At 45.2% G+C, this 12,972-nt stretch overlaps 1 protein-coding gene across 4 annotated transcripts in view; it reads right to left on the bottom strand.

The window, feature by feature from the left end:
- Positions 1-12,972, bottom strand: part of septin9a (septin 9a) — a 74,495-nt gene that overhangs the window by 40,718 nt on the left and 20,805 nt on the right. Inside the window, exon 1 of one of the 4 annotated variants that reach the window (XM_071912298.2) lies at positions 7,930-7,966. The exons of 2 other annotated variants lie outside the window; for them this stretch is intronic. The gene's annotated coding sequence lies outside the window, so the exon portion shown is untranslated. Of the gene's footprint in view, positions 1-2,434; positions 2,481-7,929; positions 7,967-12,972 lie in introns of those variants that run through there. One more of the 4 variants, XM_071912297.2, reaches the window with a different exon arrangement.

A 12,972-nucleotide genomic window follows, 5' to 3' on the forward strand; every position in this document is an offset into this window, starting at 1 on the left:
CTCATTGTCAGGGACAGTCACTTACATAGGAAAGGGTGGAGAGTGAGCATTAACACCTGTTTGATACAAAAAAACGTTTTTTGCTAACCAAGATGGTTGTGTAGCAGCAAAATCAAATACTACCATTAGACACTGAAGTTGCAAGGTAACGTTAGTTGTATGAAGAAATGGGTGTCAGGGGAAAAACAGTCACCCCGGCACCTGGTAGAAAGTCAGTATTATCAGGTTACAAATAAAGGTGACATCTTAAGAGTAGTACTACATATCAACAACTCTCACAAAACTGACTGACAGGGCAGACTCAAATGCCTACATACTACAAACATTTTTTTCCCGCATCTCTTCCTGAAGAAACCTCACAGGGGTTTCATTCATTTATATTCTTAGCACAATGAGCATCATTCACAAACCTTGTCAAGCAGTTTGAAGGTAGCTAGCGTTAGTAGTAAAAGTTGTAACATCACTTTCCCATCACTGTCAGCATTCAAAAAAGACCGTCGTTCAATCTAATAACCTTACCCGACTTAACTCGCTTCACATAGCTTGACAGCATAGCGTTTCCAATTCAAAGTTCCTTCGATGAAAAAACACCAAGCAGGTTACAAAATCTAGGTTACCACACCTAGCTAGCGACCTTTTCAGTCAACCGAAATACAGCCAGGCTGGTTCGCACTCCTGAACCGTTGGTGACAAAGTAGCTGTAACATAACAGTTACCGTCGGCAGTGCCACTGTAAAATGTAAAAAGTAGCTGGGAAGAGTTGGAGAGGAAAATATCTATATTTAATCCGTTGTCTACCAGCATAAAAGGTGAAGCGGGCATCTGGAGTCACCTTCCACCGGACCATTAACCTAGCCTGCTCGAGCGCTTCTAATTGGTCACGTGACCCTGTAGTTACTAAACGTAAGCTTTTGATCTTGACTAAAATAGGTAAATAAATAGGTTTGGCCCCTAACCCTGCTGGTTTGATATTTGAATACTGCTTTCTGTGGGGCTTAAATATATATACGTATACATATATAGACTGTAGCTATTTTTATATTACTTTGCTGTTTCTTTTATATGGCTTTGACTACACTGTTGCAGGCAATGGTCTGCAGCAAAAGTTATGTTTGTCGTGATGCTGCTTTCAATGGGACTAACCCTATTAAAAAAGTTAAAATAATTTGATTAAAAATAGCTTTAGAATTATAGCTATGTAAACATAAAGTGATAAGTACAAATTCCTTCAAATAAATCTGACAAATAATCCCAGATCAACAGCATTCCCACACTATCCGAACTTCTCCCTCCAGATGCCAGGAAGCCTGCCAGGTCATTCCATATCACTCCATTTAGAGCACAAAGATTTCACCAGCCTGCCTTTGGGCTCATTGTTTCCAGTTGTTATTGTTGTGAGATAAACGCCTTTACTCTGGCCGTGGTTAGCTCCGTGTCAGATGTGAGGGTGACACCTGGCTCACCTCAGCTTGGCCCAGATCAGAGGAGCTCCAGGCCCTGGAGCAACAATGCCGCTGTCCCAAATAAACAGCCCAGCCAGAGCAGGCGTCTGGCCTGCTTCAAGGGTGACGAGCCAGGCACCAGCATGGGGGAAGACCCTCTTCCTGGAACTCACTGTTTTCACACACTTGGTATGTTTCAGCAGGTTTTTGTGCCTGATACCAGAGGGGTTGTCGAGGTGTTAGCGGCTGCATGATAGCTCACAGTACTCTTTGGGTGTGATGTGTAAGATTTCACTTTTTAAAAAAAATGGGAGGGGGGGAGATCCAAATCAGTGAGATTCACCTCTCCTCCCTTTGTAAAGGTTTGATTGTAGGTGGAGAAACCATCAGTTCAAGCCAGATTAGCTTCACTTGGTCTGAACTTTTTCTAACCTTCCATATGATTATGGCAGTTCTGCTTGGACAGTGGTTACTGACAAGTCTGAATTCCAGGTCTGTCAGCGGTCCCAGGCCTCAGGTCCCCTAGACCTTCGTTCCTAGACAATGGAGGGTTTTATCCTGGTGTTCGCTGGATGGGCAGCTGGCACTGGGCCAGAGAGGTGAGGGAGGAAGGTGATAGCTAACTGGTACAAAAAGAGGCCGGGTTTCCTCACAGGAGGTGAAAGGGTAATTGTAATTGCCAGAGGCCGCTAATGGTGAACATGATCAATAGTCCGCAACATTGATTACTGTTGAAATGCAACCTGACTGTGAATACACATAGCTTAATATGCATCATCCATTAAAATGATGTTTATTATCACCAGGAGAGTAGTGCAATCAGTTGGGATAGAGTTGCACAAAAGAGAGAGGCGCAATCAATCAAACAATGTACTTAAAGTTACACAACCTAAAGAATTTGATAAGGGAAGATAAACCAGGTGCAAATCCTTATGAATATGTCTGACATTGCAACTCTGTTATATGTCGTTCCTCCCAGCTTTAAGGATTACCTTGCTACACAGGCTCTCCTCCTGTAGCCTCTTGCCTGTATCACACTACCAGAGTTAGGGCTTCCATTCCCACTGGGGCAACAAAAACACATCATGCACTCATGGTACTGTAAGGCGCTTTAGATAAAAGTATCCACCAGATGGCATATGCTATGAAGATGGCTGACTTCTTTGTCACAGGGAGAATGCAACAGTGATGTCTATGGAAGTGATTTAGGGAGGTCTGTCCACACTCTCCTTTTGCACTTTGCATGTAAAGTCCTGTTGTGCCAGCATGTACTGTGGAACTCTGGACCTATGTCAGCAAGACAAAATCCTGTCCATTTATTGTATGTGGCAATTAAAGTGACTCTGATTCTTAGATCCCTTTTTCGGCACTTCTTCAATGTATAATGGAGAATGACAGGAAAGATGGGAAAGAGAAAGATGGTGACATGCAGAAAAGGCTGTGAGTCAGACTCGAACTCAGATTGTCAAAAGTATGTCGTAGACCCACAGAGCCACCAAGGAAACTCATCACAGATCTTTTCTACATCTGACAATGAGCTCTTTGTGTTGCTCACATGGCATAATGTAATTTGAGCACAACTGGCCATGAAATTATCTTTGACTGGAAGACAGGGCTGGCAGGGTATTCCACTGTTATTTGAATACAGGAAATAAGTACAGGAATGAGATACCAGTCACAATGAGGTCATATGCAAAATTCATTGCATGTGGTGGTAAAGGCTGGAAAAGGTATGAGCAATGCTTTGGAACGCCCACTACCAGCGGGACGTTCAATGACAGTAAAGGAAGGCAATGTGCCACAAATGAACCGGCTAATTTACTTAGAGTATTTTCCTTATCTAAGAATGGAGCGATTGCTTTATCCTGCCTCCCATGCACATTACTTGCACTATTCATGGAGCTTTTCATGGCAAAACCTTGAGTGGTGAAAGCAAGCAGCAAAAGCATATTCAAAGTGTCGTGGCCCCCTTGAAACAGATAGTGTGTGATTGTGATTTTGATATAATGATCTGTTTGGCTAGGATTATGTTAACTGTGTGGTGTGTGTCTGTTCTGTGGTGACGGAAACCCCAACACAGTGAAGGCCTCACAGACACACTGGAGACAGAGGCCCTGTCAGCTGCGTGTCTCTCTCTCTCTCTGAATGTGTGTGTGTGTGTGTGTGTGTGTGTGTGTGCGTGTGTGTGTCTGAACAGTACAGTAAGGCAAACATAGTCTGCTCTCCCCTGGTTGGAGCCAAACAAACACAGTCTCTAACACAGTTCTCTGCCACTGACCCCTTAAATCGGCACTCTGTTCCTGTCATACCATACTGCATCATGGGATCTGTGTGTGCCGGCGGTGGTGGTATGTGTGTGTGTGTGTGTGTGTGTGTGTGTGTGTGTGTGTGTGTGTGTGTGTGTGTGTGTGTGTGTTGGGGTGGATGGTGGGGCCCCCCACCCCCTCTCGCTGGGTATTTATGTATACAAGAAGGCATATTTACATGCCTGTGTTTATGCCCAAGTCAGTGTCTATGTGCCTGTATGCTTATGTATGACTATGAACTGCATGTATGTTTGTCTTTGCATGCCAGTGTGTGCATGTCGTTATGTGTTTTCAAGGACAAAGCTGTACGTGTGTGCTTGTGTGTGTGTGTGTGTGTGTGTGTGTGTGTGTGTGTGTTATCAAGGACAAAGCCATTTGATCTCCAAGTTGCTGTATGCTGCTGCTGAGGAGATAGCAGTGATCACAGGCCTCCCAACCATGCCTAGATAGTAATAATGAGCACCAATGCGAACCAAATGTCAACTCTCCTTCTCATTTATTCACATCCCTATCTCTCTCTCTCTCTCTTAGCCTCCCTCCCTCTCTTTTCTTAGCATTCGACCTGGAAATGACAACTCCATTAATCTTGTGACTCCATTCTGAACGATCTAAACTTTCCTTCATACTGAGCCGCCAAATAAGGAAGCGGATGCAGCCAAGCATGATGCTTTTCAACCAAGAGTCATTCAGACATGGCGTTAAAGATTAATACTGCTGAATCCATGTTATCCATATTGCATCCAATATGGCTGAGCTGCCGGAAAATCACATGATGTTGCTGCTCTGTTCTCTAATGTAGCATGGAGAGGATGAGCACCACATGGACATTCTCTATGCCTCTCTGAGCATAACAGTGGATGAGTGTGAGGGGTCAACTAGATGTAGCACAGGCTTTTGTTGAAGAGACAACTGAGAGTTATTGTGCATTCATGTGCTATCAGATATCTCAGAAAAATGGATGAGTAAGTCGGAAACTCAGAAACTTTTGATGCAAGTGCGAGTTATGATGCAATGGTGACCTTTAACCTTTTCAACAAGGTAAAAAAAATTTAGTTTTGTGTCAGTCAGCAGTAAGAGAACACATATCCGTGCACCTTTATTGCAAGTTTGTAGTTAGCTAGACTAACCTAACATTTGTTTGGATGAAGTTTATCAAATTAGCTTGTTAAGCTGCAGGACGTCCATGTTTGTTTATTGTATGTGTTCTGGGTTTGATTTCCCAACAAAATAGCACAAGAATGCAGCTCTGTTTAGCAGCCAACTTGGAAGTCCCAGATGTTGGACCGTCCCACAAGCACATGATCACACAATTACTATAAGCAGGAATCCTGATAGCTCACTACTATAACTATACTTAAATTGTTGCCAAGCACTAAGTGGCCTACAGTAGTCTACTACTTTGTAACTACAGCTGTCACAATCAGAGCCATCATGCTACTGCACCTGATTATGGGTACATGTAGACCTGATTATGTGTTTGAGGCTAAGTTTTTACATAACTTGTGGTTGCCTTGTCATCCTGGTTCACATCTGTGGGTGACATTTTGTTGAATGACCTTTGAATCTTTAAAAGGTTGACACATGTGAGAAGCACTCACACCTGAAGTCACTCACACTTGGCCTCTCTCTGAAAACAAGGTTCAGCAATTCACCACAGTAGCCTAAAAATGTTGTACTTGTCAAAATGTGCTTTGGACCTCCACACTGGCACAAGAACATTCGGCCCTTGAAAAGTCCGATTCCCTCTCCACGAGGTGTCTATTAAAGTTGTCAAACACACTTTCCATCCCCTGCAGAAAGAAATGTTCCTACTCAACCTACAAAAGAAAATCTTTCATCGCAGGCTAGTTGTTTTTAGCCATAGCATGGGGCTTGGTGATAACTCGGGGGTCTTGGCTGGGGTTGGCATTGGTGTGGGTTTCACTCCACGTGTCCAACAGGGAGAATAACAGCTAGGAGTGGCTAAAAGCTGACAAAGACCTGCTGTGTTCTCTCTAACTCAGAGTGACCCCCAGAGCTACCTAACAGCACTAATGCTATTGGCGTCATTAGCAGGAAACCTGTGCTAGCTGGTGAGCATCTAGCAGCCTGATAACGCTGATAAGGGATTAGGGTTAGGGTTAGGACACACTTCCTCCCTAACACACAAGTTCTGTCAGTGACGCTACTCTGCGAGTGTGTGTCACAAGACTGAGTTTTCATGGAAATTCAGACCAATAGCACAGTGTCCCTGCAGCTACATTGTACCAACTTGATGCTCATGCTAGTTCTTGGCAAGCAGAAACTGATATTTATGAAATGGTCCCCCAAAGGCTCAGCAACTTTCCTAGAATTGGTCTCTCAAAACCTCTTAACAATGTTGCTTGTGCCGTCACTATGTTCCAAGAATAACCTCTCAATAGCACAGTTTGAATGCAAGTTGGGTTGTGGAGCACCAACCAACTCAAGGGGGTCCTGAAAAAATACAAAGCCACAGCTAAGTGGCAGTTGGCTTATAATGATGGTTTTCTCTTTGAAAGGTGTTTGAGTTTCCGACCACGATCCCTCGTCAAACTTCTCGCCGTCGCTATTAAAGAGTTCTTTCCAATAAAACAAGGTGTGTCCTCTAATTCACTAGTCATTGTCGAACTTGCTCTGCAGAAATTAAAGAGCACTCAGTGTGGAATACCCACATGAAGCCTAGCTGGTGGCAAACCGGAATAACAAAGTCTGAAAGATGTCAAAGGGATGAATGTTCAATATTTCTGTTGCCTTTTTCTGAATCTTCTGCACACCACAGAGTAAAATTACAAATTACCATGTCAAAGACACACCTACAAAACAATGAATACACATGTAATAGTCAACATATATCTTTTCAAGCCAATAGGAGCTCTGCATTCGCATGATGAAGATGCTGTATCTTTAATCTGCAATATGTTCTATTCACTGTATTTTATCTACAACCTATTCTTTGTTGCTGCAAAGACCCGATTTCCCCTCGGGAGGATTAAAGTTTTATTCTATCTTATCGTTGAGTGTCTAAACTAAGGCTGCAGAGTGCCATGCAGGCCGGGCCTCATTCAGCCCTGTAAAGAGAAGCCCGGCTGTGCTCAGATCCACTCCTCCTCTGTCTGCCCCGACGTTTTCACCCACCACAGAAATCTACTCCTTCTGTGGAATTTCCTCTCACTGGACCAGCGAATGCCCTCAACATGCAGCTTAGAGATAAAGAGAGAGAGAGAGAGAGGGAGAGAGAGATAAAAAGAGAGAGCACAGAGTTGTAGTAGTCGTCATAGTAGCAGCAGTAGTAGCGAAGAGAGATTCTCACTGCCAATGCTTGAAATAGGAACCACTATAAGCAAATTCTCTGGATCAAGGGATATCAAAATGTAGTTCTTGTATCTTTACATTGCCTGCAATAACTCAATAATATGAGTTTCCCAGAGCCTCAGAGCTAGAAAACCTCAAAGAAAACACAAGAGCCTGTTTTTAAGAGAACAGACTCCTATCAGGGGACTGTAAAAAATGATACTGTGTGTGCGTGTGTGTCTGTGCAAGTCATGCTACTTAGCGGAAGGCCCAGTGGCCCGGTCAATGATGTGTGTCAGTTTGTCATGATGAGGTCACAGCTTAGGTCATCAGCCTCATGGGCAAGAAAACCCTGCTCTCTGTTACTCTCTCTCTCACACACACACACACACACACACATACACACAGCTTTGTCACTGGCTGATAGCTGATAGACGGAGTGAAGCACACTCAGTATCCAACAATGGTGACATGGAAGACACAGACACACACTGTTGCGTGTATTTACCGTATGGCTGGCCCCAGTGGGAGTCACACCCCTGCTGTAGCCCTAGCAGCGTCTGTGCCATGCTGTACTCACTGAGCCACGCAGAGCCACATATATAAGGTATTACCACACACACAGTCAAACCAGGAGTCACACACACCATTGACAATCACAACAGTAGCCCATTATGTTGGTGTTACACATGGGTGAGGGAGCTCTAAAAGCATGACTTCACGCCACATGGTTAAAACACACTTATTCACCCCTGATGCCTCTCTTTTCTGAATGCTGCTTATCTTTCTGCTCTGTTTCAGAACTACAGGGAGAGAGAGAGAGAGAGAGAGAGAGAGAGAGCGATACAGAGAGAGAGAGAGAGAGAGAGAGAGAGATTCACAGTACATACCACAAGCTAACTGGTGTTGACAGAGGAGCAGCTACGGACAAGTGCGGATGCGTCGGCTAATGGCTATGTGTTTGTGGGAGACAGGAGACAGACAGACAGACAGACAGACAGACATACCCCCCACCCCCCCCGCCCCACTCCCCCTCCCCAAGCCAGGGGAGAGGAGCCGAGGATGGACGAGGTGCTGAGAGAGGAAAAGGGGAAGCGCAGCCGGAGGACGAGAAGGAGGAAGAAGAGAGGGAGGAGAGGGATGACAGGGGGAATCCGTACGCCAGCGGCAGGGAGATGAAAAGGAAAAGGGATGGAGGGAGGGGAGGAACGGGGGGGCGGGGGGGGGGGTGCCAGGTGTTCCCCTCACAGCCGTATGGTCAGTTGCCATCTCCTGAGTGCATAACCCCCCCCCCCCCCTCCATCCCCCCATGTGGTCTTCCTCTGACGCAGACTCCCTTAAAGAGTTGCTAAATCAATTGCACACTGTCCTCTGAATGCACGGTCTGTGTCTTCCACACAGAGACACACAACTCACACATACGATAGCCACATGACCCACACCTCACACACACACACACACACACACACACACACACTCAAAGTGTGCATCTCAACAAAGTTAAAGAGGCGTAAAAAGCCAGAATTTTAACACGATTTCCCTCTCCAAACACCACAGCCCGCCACAGACGTCAACGAACCCTTCACACTCTCCATTTTCCAAATCCGCTCGGTTCCAATCAAACATGTGGAAGCGATCTATAGTGTCCTCATGGCCGGGTTAAAGACTGCTTCACTCCACACAGTGACAAGGAGAAGAAAAACAGTGGAGCAGCAGAGTGAAAGAGAGAAAGAAACTAACCTTCAAAGTCTGATATGATCCCTTCCAAGTGAGCGTTGACAGTGGATTCAGACATTTTGGGGAGCAAGTGTGTGTGTGTGTGTGTGTGAGAAAGGGAGCAGGGTTCCCTTTCCCCAGCAAGGCAAAGTCTTCCTTAGGCGCAGTCCCGCTTTAAACAAATCCCAAATTAGGAGCCCGTGCAAAAGAGAGGAGGGGAGGGGGGGGAAAAACGAGAGTAGCGGCTCACTGATCCAAGTCCACGGCTCTCTCCTCTCTCTCTCTCTCTCTCTCTCTTTCTAGCTCTCTCTGTCTCTCCTCCCTTTCCCTCTTTCTCTGACTTTCTCTCTTTCTTAAAGCAGCAACTTATTTTTCTCTTCTCCTCCTCCTCCTCCACTTCCAGAGCTTCAGAGCTTGGAATGAGCGAGCGATGACAACCCCCCACCCTCTCTCTCTCTCTCTCTCTCTCTCTCTCTCTCTCAGTTCTCTATCTTCCCTCCCCCCCCTCTCCTTCCCTCCCTTCCTCCCTCCCTCTCTACAGCCGTCCTCTCAGAGTGGTTTCTTTCTGTGAAAACTCTCATTTTTGACTGGGCTGGTGAGGATCCATCAAACTTGAACACACTCAAAAACACTTACGCTAAGTCACATGGCTCACACACCCATGGCAACTGACCAAATAGACAGAATACTTATTATTGAAACATATTCAAGCCTTATTATGTGGGATTATGGCAACATCAGCATCCCATCTTACATATAAGCACATGAATGCATACATAAGACCCCCCCCACACACACACCCATAACCATCCCTCTGCATAAACACACACACAACCATACACACACATTCTACACTCAAAGACACAAACATATCTCCACCCAAGCCTTGTCAGTATCTGATATCTGAAGTCAGACAGAGTGGATAAGATAGATAAATAAATCCTGAGTGGAGACAGAATCATATTATGGACTAATATGGTCAGGACAGGCTCATGCAGGCGGTTGGTAGATCGTCAGATACGTACGGTCAGTCGGTCTGGAGGCAGACATCAATAAATAAGTTGCCTAATGACTTAATGGCCATGTGAATGAGCCTCTGTGTGTGGGGTGGAGGGGGAAGGGTGGACAGGGGCGTTGGTCAGTGTGTGTATGTGTGTGTATGTGCTTGAGAGAGAAGTAGGGAGGATGTGGGAGTGTGTGTGTGTGTGTGTGTGTGTGTTGATTCTTTTCTCCCATGAATGCATGGCAAGAATACAGCAAGGAAGATCATGTACAGTTGAACATGCGTACAATTCGCGGCTTGTCTTCTCTTTGTAAAGTCGATGATCTACACTTACTTGCTACCAAAACAGTGCTTACCAATTCAAAGAAACTGCTTGCCTAAAATCTCTTCCATTCAAACCCTGAGTGAAAACTGGAGTTACCTAATCATCCAATAGACAGCGAGATCACGCCCTGAGGCGACCAATCCCGCACTCCCAGCCACAGAGGAGACAGGCCAATGGGGATGAAGCATTGCTGCTGACCTCCGGGCTGAAATGAACTATTCATCAATGTCCACACTGACAGCTAGCACTAACAGTAGGTAGCTGTCAGTGTGTGTGTGTGTGTGTGTGTGTGTGTGTGTGTGTGTGTGTGAGTGATAGGGCACCCTCCTCTCAAAAGGCTCATAACTCTCTTTCAAACTGCAAAGCAAGACCGTTTCCAGAAGGAAGGGAAGCCCAGAGAGACATTGTCACCTGAGGCAAAAAGGAGGAGAGAGATGAAATGAAAAATGGATAGACAAATATGAAAAATCACTCCAATTTTGATTTACACTGTAATAAATTATTCAGAATGAAAAGCGACAGAAATATTCTACAATCTCCTCGACAGTCGCTATCCCGTGTGTGTGTTGTTATGACAAACTGTTTGGAAGTGAAATCTCGCATGTTTGGCAAGCTTCCTGACAATTTGTTGCTTACGTTGGAATCTAAGTTTGCGTCCTACGTTGATTTAGGCGCATTTACCCCACATAAACACAGATGTGCGGGCGTGCACAAACACGCACACACACACACACACCACAGACACACACACACACCACAGACACACACACAAGCATACAAAGATCTAAAACAAATAGGAGGCTTTACTGTACCAAGACCTGCAGCCTGGGATCAATCATACACAACATTTACCCACCACTGAAGCATGCAAAGTACGTCACCAAGGATACGTGTGTGTGTGTGTGTGTGTGTGTGTGTGTGTGTGTGTGTGTGTGCACATTTGTGTTAGGGGTGACCAGATTTTCCAAATTGAAAAACAGGACACAATATTGTTTCTTGTTTGCTAGTGGGATTGAAGGTATGAATGATCCGGACCGCATGGGATTTGTCTTTGTAAGTTCTGAAAACATGTAACAGTCAATGAACATTTCTAACTGCCATGAAAACTGGACAAACGCCTGGACTTATGTTGAAAACCAGGATATGTGAAAACAGCTGCCAGGAACACGGGATACTAAGCTTGAAATGGGACTGTCCCAGCCAGAATAGGGTGTCTGGTCACCCTATCTGAACTTTTATATGTGTGTAATCTGTGTGTGTGTGGTGTGTATACATACATCATTTTGTGATCCCTGTGGAAAAAATATTTCCCTGTAGATAAGATGATGACATACTTATACACACTTGTATAAGAGCGTATACTTGAATATGTGTGTTATTTACAGCTGACACATCAGCCCCGCAACATCTGACATTGTGTCACTCCCTCCACCAGAGGTCAGCGTTGCACCTGTAAATAAAACCTGTCGCTACGGGCAACAGTGGTAGTGGTAGTGGTGTCTCCAGCGTACAGTAATGCGATCTGGAAACAGATAGGGGATGGAGACACGGGGAGAATCCTGCTCTGGACACACCCTCAACCCACACACTGCGTCCTGCCCACCGCATGTGTCTGACATTCCTCCACTCCCTGGCACACACACACACACACACACACAATCTACCCAAACATATGTACAAACCTGCATGTGCGCACTCAAACACATACACACAACAAATATGTGTATAGCAGATGCGTGCAAAAATATTGTGCACACATGCATACACACATGCAGGCACATACACAGGCACAGAAGTACATACATAGGCAAGTTTTCAACGCCCCCATACCCCCACCACCAAACACACGCACACACACACACACGCACACGCACACACATAAGCACACTTCCTTTGACCGCATATCCTTTCAAGCCCCAGCATGCCCAGCCGACTCTAATCCAATCTCCTATAACAACTGTCACACTGGGAGAAGACTAGAATGTTTTCCTCCCTGATTTGTCGAGGAGCTCCATTCATATCATAGTGATCATAGCGCCGGGAATACAGTCGCACTTACGAAAACAGCTGCATTCCTATGCCATTAGCAGAACATTAAATACAGATACATGCCTTACATAGATAATACCCTAGGCCTGTGTTATGAGAAGGAACTGGTGCTAAAGGTTATGTAGGGTCATGACGGTTGCATATATCGCTGATGCCTTGAACTGCTCACAATGTGGATTACATTACACTGTTGCCTCTTAGGTGAAATTCTGTTTATCCCTGTTTCATGGATACCTGAAAACAATTTACTGCCTTCCTCAAGCCCAAAGGGAAGGGGAACTCGCCGCTAAAAAACATCTTCCTCTTTGCAATGGCGGATGATAATGAAATCCAGCATTTGTCTAACAGTATAAAGACATGCATTATATATGAAGGGTGGATTCAGCAAGGAGAAGAGAAAGAGTTTTAATGGGACATTTTGCAGATGCTCTGATTATTATGATTATTCTCTAATTAGTTTTGACAGTGTGGTATAATTGCTGTAAACAAACGAGGCCATTTCTGAGAAATTCAGCTAATTTTATCAAATCCTCCATCACAGCCAATGGAGAGAAGTAATCTGTTGGGGCCTCTACTGTACATTAGTGTGTTTGAATAAGCAGCTGCACGCTTCCAGTCGGTGTTATGTTGCACTGCAGCACACAGATGAAGAGGGACAGAGACAGCCGCCTACCGCTTAAAGAAAGCCAGACCGTGGCTGTGAAGGGGGTCCTGCCCTACTGGGAGCTGGAAAATGAGAGGAGTGGAGTGGGAGGAGAAGAGGAGGAGGAGAAAAAAGAAGAAGAGGAAGACTTCTATAAATGGATGCCAGGCAGGCATGGCTGTTGCTAGGGCACTGCC

This window comes from Centroberyx gerrardi, chromosome 7 (assembly GCF_048128805.1).
Source record: "Centroberyx gerrardi isolate f3 chromosome 7, fCenGer3.hap1.cur.20231027, whole genome shotgun sequence".
Lineage (NCBI taxonomy): Eukaryota > Metazoa > Chordata > Actinopteri > Beryciformes > Berycidae > Centroberyx > Centroberyx gerrardi.